Here is a 9,178-nt window from a genome sequence, read left to right as displayed (position 1 = left end):
CTATTACAAGGAATGTAAACACCAAGCATGACAGGACCTCTTAAATATGAGACCTGGGGTCACATAGACCTCAGATCTCATATTTACACTAAAATGCAATTAAAAAAAAAAAAAAAATTGCCATTTAAAAAAAAGAAAAAAAAAAAAGGCCCTTTAAGAGCTATGTGCGGAAGTAACGTTTTTACGTCGCTTCTGCCCTGCAGTGTCATGGAGACAGGTGGGGGCCATCTTCCCCTCACTCGTCTCCATGCACAGCCACGGGAAGGATCCGATTGCCTCCGCCGCTTCCGACGGCTCCGGTAAGCGGCGGAGGGCACCGGATCGCGGCGGGAGGGGGCCCCCTCTCCCGCCACCAATAAAAGTGATCTTGTGGCGAATCCGCTGCAATCAGCTGTAGCGGACCGCTGGCCGAACACGGCGATACCGGGGTTATGGCAGCTAGCTGCTGCCATAATAACGATATCTGTCCTCAAAGTGAGGACATATATCGGCGTGCGGTGGTCCGGAAGTGGTTAACTCTGATTAACTCCAAATAAAGTTCAGCTGTTCTAGTAGGTCTTTCCTGACATTTTCTTAGTTGCATCCTACAGCAAAAGCCATGGTTCGCAGATAGCTTCCAAATCATCAGAAGGATCTCATTAAAAGGTATCAGTCAGGAGAAGGGTACAAAAGAATTTCCAAGGCATTAGATATACCATAGAACACAGTGAAGAGAGTCATCATCAAGTGGAAAAAATATGGCACAACAGTGACATTACCAAGAACTGGGCGTCCCTCCAAAATTGATAAAAAGACAAGAAGAAAACTGGTCAGGGAAGCTGCCAAGAGGCCTTCACCAACATTAAAGGAGCTGCAGGAATATGTGGCAAGTACTGGCTGTGTCATACATGTGACAACAATCTCCCGTATTCTTCATATGTCTAGGCTATGGGGTAGAGTGGCAAAACGGAAGCCTTTTCTTTATTTCAATAATTTTTATTGCAGAGTTTTAAACATTGCATAAAATACATACAGTATTAGAAAAATTGTCAACAAGAGGATGCGCTCTCTGAAGTGATCGATGGTCTTATTGTGACAACCAGAATATATGTAGGGTAATAAAGTCAGGCCTAAAATACAGGCTCTATCCAATATAACAACTAGGGTTGTCCCGATACCGATACTAGTATCGGTATCGGCACCGATACCGAGCATTTGCCCAAGTACTTGTACTCGGGCAAATGCTCCCGATACTTCCCCCGATACCTAAAAGTCAGCTGTGATCGGCGCGTGGGGGAGTTACAAGCTTCTCCCCCAGCGGCTTTCACCAGCTTTAGTGACATACAGCGGTGATCGCTCACAACTGACTGTCACTGCATCCTCCTCCGTGCCCCCTCCTTTCCTCTGTGCCTCTCCGCTGTCCTCTGCATTTCTTTCTCCTTATCTGTCCCCTCCGTTCTCCCCCTCCGTTCTGCTCTCCTTATCTGTCCCCTCCGTTCTGCTCTCCTTATCTGTCCCCTCCGTTCTGCTCTCCTTATCTGTCTCCCTCCGTTCTCCCCCTCCGTTCTGCTCTCCTTATCTGTCCCCTCCGTTCTGCTCTCCTTATCTGTCTCCCTCCGTTCTCCCCCTCCGTTCCTCAGTCCTCCCCCTCCTTCCTTTGTGTATGGAATGGATAGAGTCAGCTGACTCTGTCCATTCACAATAATTGAAACATTGTAATCTCTTGTGATTACAATGTGTCAGTTTATGAATGGAGAGGAGCCGCTGTCTTTTCTCCATTCATTCTCAGTGCAGCTGACGCTGCAGAGAAAGGGACTGGGGAATCTCTATCCTCTGTCTCTTTCTCTGTCTCAAGGGGGAGATATCAGAGGTCTGTTAAGACCCCTGATATCTCACCAAAGCCCCCCAACAGGGCTGATTAAAAAAAAAAAAAAAAAAAAAAAAACAATAAAGAATAAAAAATATATTATTGTAAAAAATAAAAGTTGATAATAAAAAAAAAAAAAAAAAAACACACACATACACCGTTCACCCCCCCCCCCCCCCCCCACTGTCACGTGACATTTAAAAAAAAAGTATCGGTAATCGGTATCGGCGAGTACTTGAAAGAAAGTATCGGTACTTGTACTCGGTCCTAAAAAAGTGGTATCGGGACAACCCTAATAACAACCCTATGTCTAGGGCAGTGAGACCTATAGTATCAACCACTTTTTATAAAACTTCAGGAAATGGAAGGATTTCAGAAGAATTGTTCAGATAAGCTGTGGATCCACATATCTCAATAACGTGAAGATTTAGGGAAACATTACTAGTCAAGGGTTATTTCAGTGCCTCCTAACTCAATGCCTCAAGCTCCTAGAGCAACTAACAATAAAGAGGCTTCATCGTCTCCCATCAGCATCCCTTTGGAAATTTTAGCAACATAACAAAAAAAACAAAAAACAGAAAAGAGAAGGAAGAAAAAGCAAAGAAAGAAAGTTAGAAAGGAGACTTGAGTCGGTTCACTCAGTTCAAGCCCCAATCCACAAGGTGCCTAAGCCTGGATAAATTTTGCAAACACACATCTGAAGTCTCCCAAAAGCATGTGGGAAAATGTGTTATGGTCTGATGAAACCAATGTTGAAAATTTTTGGCCAAAATTCCAAAAGATATGTTTGGCACAAAAAGAACATTGCACATCACCAAAATAACACTATACCCACAGTGAAGCATGGTGGTGGCAGCATCATGCTTTGGGGCTGTTTTCCTTCAGCTGGAACAGGGGCCTTAGTCAATGTAGAGGAAATTATGAACAGTTCCAAATACCAGTCAATATTGGCACAAAACCTTCAGGCTTCTGCTAGAAAGCTGAACATGAAGAGGAACTTCATATTTTTAGCATGACAACGACCCAAAACATCCAAATCAACAAAGGAATGGCTTCACCAGAAGAAGATTAAGGTTTCGGAATGGCCCAGCCAGAGCCCAGACCTGAATCTGATTGAAAATCTGTGGGGTGATCTGAAGAGAGCTGTGCACAGGAGATGCCCTCGCAATTGGACAGATTTGGAGTGTTTTTGCAAAGAAGCGTGGGCAAATATTGCCAAGTCAAGATGTGCTATGCTGATAGACTCATACCCAAAAAGACAGTGCTGTAATAAAATAAAAAGGTGCTTCAACAAAGTATTAGTTTAAGGGCACATATGCAACTATATTTTTTTATTTTTACTTCCCTCCACCTAAAAGATTTCAGTTTGTTGTTTAACTGAGTTGTAGCTTATAGGTCACATTAAGCTTAGGTTCATACTTGTGCGACGCGGGAACCAGCGCGATTACTGCGCTGGTTCCTGTATCTCTCCCACAGGTAGTTCACACTGCTATCTGTGAACCGCTGTGGGTGTCAATATACTGTTAATGACACCCCCAGATCGGTTCACAGATCGTAGTGCGAACTGTAAACTCGCACAGGAATCAGATCACATAGGTTAGAACACCCATGCGATCCAATTTCAGTGCAGGGGAAAAAGTCCCTGGACTCTTTTTTCTGCAAATGTAATGCAACAACTGTATGGCTGAACTCGCATCACACAGACATTGCATGTGATCGGCACCTGTGATCACAGAAACCTGACATTTTACCAGGGGTGTGTAGACTTTTTTTTATATCCACGGTGTATATATATATATATATATATATATATATATATATATATACACACACACACACATACAAGTGCACCTCATAAAAAAGTGAAACATGTTTTTTATATAGATGTGTTACACACAGAGTGATATATTTCAAGCATTTCTTTCTTTTAATTTTGATGATTATGGCTTACAGCTAGTGAGAACCCAAAATTCTGTATCTCAGAAAATTAGAATTTTACATAAGACCAATAAAAAAAAAAGGATTTTTAACGCAGAAATGTTGGCTTACTGAAAAGTATGTCCATGTACAGTATAATATGCACTCAATGCTTGTTTGGGGCTCCTTTTGCCTGAATTACTGCATTATTGTGGCGTTGCTGAGTTATGGAAGCCCAGGTTGCTTTGATAGCGGCCTTCAGCTCTTCTGTTTTGTTGGGTCTGGTGTCTCATCTTCCTCATGACAATACCACACAGATTCTCTGTGGGATTTAGGTCAGGCAAGTTTGCTGACCAATCAAGCACAGTGATACCATGATCATTAAACCAGGTATTGGTACTTTTGGCAGAGTGGACAGGTGCCAAGTCCTGCTGGAAAATAAAATGAGCATCTCTATAAAGCTGGTCAGCAGAGGGACCCCTCTAATCCTTTGGATTTCCATGGGCTAACTTTTGCTTTTAAAGGGGAACTTCACACTCCATTCTATTCTCAAAAGGCTGTGAGCTGCTTTCACCAATCCAAACCACATCCTTTTTCAGAGCATACAACAGGGCAGCTAGGAAAGGGGCGAGAAGAGCGATCGCCCAACCCCCTCCTGAACCATACAAGGCACTCAACATAGCTGGCTGCCTTTGGGGCATGTTGGTCTCAGCCCAATACCAACCACAAGGCTCCTTGTACCCACTAGTTTAAAGGGGTTTTCCACATTCCGTAAAGCCCCCTGTCTGCTGCCCCATAACCCCAGCCTAGGGTTGTGTGGAAGAGGCCCTTGTCCCCCTGAATATGGGAACAAGGTGGTTTACTTTTGGGGTGCCCAAGCCCCTCCTGCCCCCAAGCATCCACCCCCCTTTCATGGGCTGGCTTCCTGTGTGTTTGGCTAGGGGTTTGTTAGTGTGTGGGAGGGGCACGGTATTTCTTTAGTTTGGGGTGGTATGTATTTTTCACGTGGGGGTTCTTATTTTAAGCCTTAACAGACCCAAAGAGCGTGTGTGCTACTAAATGTTTAAATCCTTAAGGCTGGATTCACACCTATGCATTTTTAGTGCTTTTAGCATTTTGCAGATTTGCACTACAGAACGTGTTCCATAGGAAACCATGTTACATGGACTGCAGTGCAAATCTGCAAAATGCAAAAAGCACTTAAAATGCATAGGTGTGAATCCAGCCTTAGAGACTGTCCATTTGTTGGCTCAGTCCTTTAATTCCTGTTAATTTCCTCTGCCAAATGGTCAGACCTTAAAACCATATTCTGTTAGTGTCTCAAATTAACATACATGTGTTTTTTGCTTTCCTTGCTCTTTTTCAAGTCCTGTTTTGTTGACCAATAAAATTTGTAGCAAATTTTTGTTTGATGTGTTTAGTTAATAATTTGTTTTGCAGATGCATGCTCAATCCAAGTAATGCATTTTACCCCCCCCCCCCCCCCAAAAAAAATAATTTCATGCTACAGATTTCCCAGCTGCAGCTTAACTAGGCTGATTGGCATGGCAAAACAAAAAAAAAGGTGTGATTTGTCTAAAAGTTACTTTCCTGGTGCCTTCATGGTAGCATATGCATGGATTGTGCGCATGCTGCCATGGATAGGCACCAGGAAAGGAAAATTACAGAGAAGTATGTATTCAATTTTCCATTTTTGTGCAGTGGTTCTCAACCTCAGTCCCCAAGTACCTCCGACAGGACATGTTTTGGGAATTTATCTTAGCTAAAATAGCTGTCCAAAATACCAAGCCATTGACTGTGATTTAAAGCACTTCTGCAAGATGAAGGAAAACCTGCAAACATGGCCTGTTGGAGGTACTTGAGGACAGGGTTGAGAACCACTGATTTAGAGCACTGAGCTAAAATCTAGCTCAAAACAATCCTATTGTAATTGTGGGCATTTGAGGGTAACTAAGTGAGTGTTAGAACCCCTGCTTGTATTTTTTAGGTTGGGTTTTGTGTCCATTTTCTGAAAATTGGCTTCACTTTCTGTCACATAGCCAAACAGGAAGTGAGGGTAAAAACCTACCAATGTCTTTTATTTGGGGACGGGTCAATCTAACTAGTGTCTCCATTAGGAAAATTGCACTCCATTAGGAAAATTGTACACATAATAGCACTTTGTTGTGTACACCCCAAATTATTAGGTATTTGGGGGTTTATTAAAGGCAAATCCACTCTGCAGTTTGAGTGTACTCGCTGTAAATCTGAGGGGAAGTAATGTGATTTTATCATCCAATCATGTAAAAGCAAAGATGCTGTTTTTTTATTCTCCTTGCATGTCCCCCTCGGATCTCCAGCAAGTGCACTTATAGTGCAAAGTGGATTTGATTTTAGTAAATAAACCCCAAAGTCCATGATACCTAATAATTTGGGGTGTACACAGCAAAATGCTAGAGTGCAATTTACCTAATGGGGAAACTATTTAGATTGACCTGTGGGTCCCCAAGGAAAGACATTGGTAGAGTTTTACCCTCACTTCCTGTTTGGCTATGTGACAGGAAGTGAATAAATTTGAAGGAGAAACTGGCAAAATTTGTGAGGGGTCTTCACCCTATCAGGGGTGCAGACATCCCCAAAATCTGACAAGACTTCTAATCCCTCGGCACTCTATCACCAAGCAAAAATAAGAAAGGATTTAATTTAGATTAACTTTGCAAAGACACATTCCTAAGGTCAACTGTGATGCGTGTCAATGGCCCATTTAGACCTTGTTTAACAGAAAACACAAGTTGCCTTTCACTAGAAACATTTGTTAGTCCAGTCCTGGAAATCTGCATCTGCTTTACTATTAATTTCTATATCTATAGATGTATGATTGTATGATTATATATGATGATTATATATCTATAGATGTAGATTCTTGTGTCCACCAGCAGAGAGAAGTAGATGCCACACTCCCAATTCTGGAGGCATAATAATTGTCTAGCACAGGGGTCTTCAAACTACGGCCTTCCAGTTTTTCAGGAACTATAATTCCCATCATGCCTAGCCATGTCTGTGTGTCTGTGAATGTCAGAGTTTTACAATGCCTCATGGGATGTGTAGTTCCGCAACAGCTGAAGAGCCGTGGTTTGAAGAATCCTGATTACTCTAGCATGCCTTAAAAAAAGGTGGTTTTTCATGTGCCTTGTTTAATGCCCAGAAAATAACGTTTGGAAAATACAAGTGGTTCATGGCACATGTACATTCCAAATTTTGCCCTTAAGATGGTCATGCACTATGCAATCTGATTGGCCAATCTCTGTACAACTTGACATTTAGCCACTTGCCGACTGGCTCATGCCAATATATGTCGGCAAAGTGGCACGGGTGCGCAAAACAATGGACCCGTATGTCGCTGTGTCATCGGCGACTCGATGTCCGCCGGTGGCCCGCGATCGTGACACAGAGAGACAGAGCGGAGAGGCAGAAACAAGGCATTTCCCTGTTTTGCCTAGCAACATGACAGGGATCTACTGCTCCCAGTAATCGGGAGCAGTGATCTCTGTCATGTTCTAATGAGCCATCCCCCCTACAGTTAGAACACATCCAGGGAACACACTTAACCCCTTGATCGCCCCCTAGTGTTTAACCCCTTGCCTGCCACTGACATTTACACAGTAATCAGTGCATTTTTATAGCACTGATCGCTGTATAAATGCCAGTGGTCCCAAAATAGTGTCAAAGGTGTCCAATCTGTATGTCACAATGCCACAGTCATGATAAAAATCGCAGATAGCCACCATTACTAATAAAAAAAATTCATAATAAAAATGCCATAAATCTATCCCCTATTTTGTAGACGCGATCAGTTTTGCGCAAACCAATCAATTTACGCTTATGGGGGTTTTTTTTTTACCAAAAATATGTAGAAAAATACATATCAGCCTAAACTGAGGAAGAAATTAGTTTTTTTTTATATATTTTTTGGGGATATTTATTACAGCACAAAGTAAAAAATTTTGTTAGGGTACAACGTCGCACGACCGTGCAATTGTCAGTTAAAGTGACGCAGTGCCGTATTGCAAAAAAGGGCCTGGTCAGGAGGGGGGTAAATCCTTCCTGGGCTGAAGTGGTTAGGCAAAATAGGTAATAGGAAGACGCACTTGAACAATTAATTCAAATTAAAGGAAATTAAACAGGCTCTATCACTAAATTTAATTTATTCAAGATCTAACTGATTGCAGTGTATGGTCACCTTTAAAGATCAAGATCTGAAAAAAATAATTATTGGGTTTAGAAACGCTTCTCTGTTCTTTGTAATGTATTGAAAGATTTGGGTAAAAAAAGAAAAAAAACACATTTAAAATATATATTAGAAGTGATAAGAATGAGATTAGCATCAAAAGGGTTAATTAACTGAGAACACCTACTAATTGCCTAACAAGACACATCCAATGAGATGAAATTAACCAACTGTATTGGGCGTGCGCTATTATAAATGAGAAAACCTCAGTTACCCTAGCGACAGTTGCAGTTTACATATGAGGGTATTTATTATCGATATTTGCGCTTCAATGTGCGCTGGTTCGCACGTTCAATTAATGACTTTTCCGGTGCACCAATTGATGTATGATCTGGTGCAGTGCCTTCTTCTTAGTAAATCACCCCCTATGTAATGAGCTCTGAGTAAAACTGTATTATTTTGACAAAATAATCTTGTGATCTTGTTTAACTTACAAAGCACCAAGCATTTGGTAAAAGTTTAGTTCTGCTTTAAATAGACATACTACTTGTGTCTGATCAAAGGTTCTGTCCAACACCAGACTGATTACTTTGGGTGAACTTTTGGACTGTACTCAAACTTTGTTTGACTGTCCCTGTTCTGTCCATCGGCCTGTTAACTCTATGAACTATGAACTTTAATTGCTCTGCACAAACTTTCTCACATTACATCTAAGAAATATGGTATATACAAATCATCACTTCATGGACCCTGGCATTAAAAGCATTTGGGCTTATTTACTAAATAAGTACATTTTTCTCACAGCCAAATTAGCCTGTTTTTTTTTTTTTTATTTAATTTTTTTTTTTTTTTTATAATGAATGTTTATTAAGTTTACAAGAAATACAAAGAGCAGTATATGCAAGAAAACAACAAACAAGTAGAAACACATGCCAAGTCTGATGTACCTCATCATGATAACTCCACCAAATGCAAAATGTATACTACACATATACAGGGCAAGTATGTATATCATACACTAAAAGCAACCAAGTTCTCAACCCATCTCTACACCATCGTCAGCACGGGTGTGGACGACTAAGTGGGGGTAAGCCTAGGTTCACATTAATGCAATTTGTCATGCGATTTGACATGAATCGGTTCGATGCTGACTTTTGCCAACTTCGGGTACGATTTCCATAGACATCTATGCAGGAACCCGCACAGAT

The sequence above is a fragment of the Aquarana catesbeiana genome, linkage group LG04, assembly GCF_042186555.1.
Source record: "Aquarana catesbeiana isolate 2022-GZ linkage group LG04, ASM4218655v1, whole genome shotgun sequence".
Lineage (NCBI taxonomy): Eukaryota > Metazoa > Chordata > Amphibia > Anura > Ranidae > Aquarana > Aquarana catesbeiana.
This window is presented reverse-complemented; position numbering follows the sequence as displayed.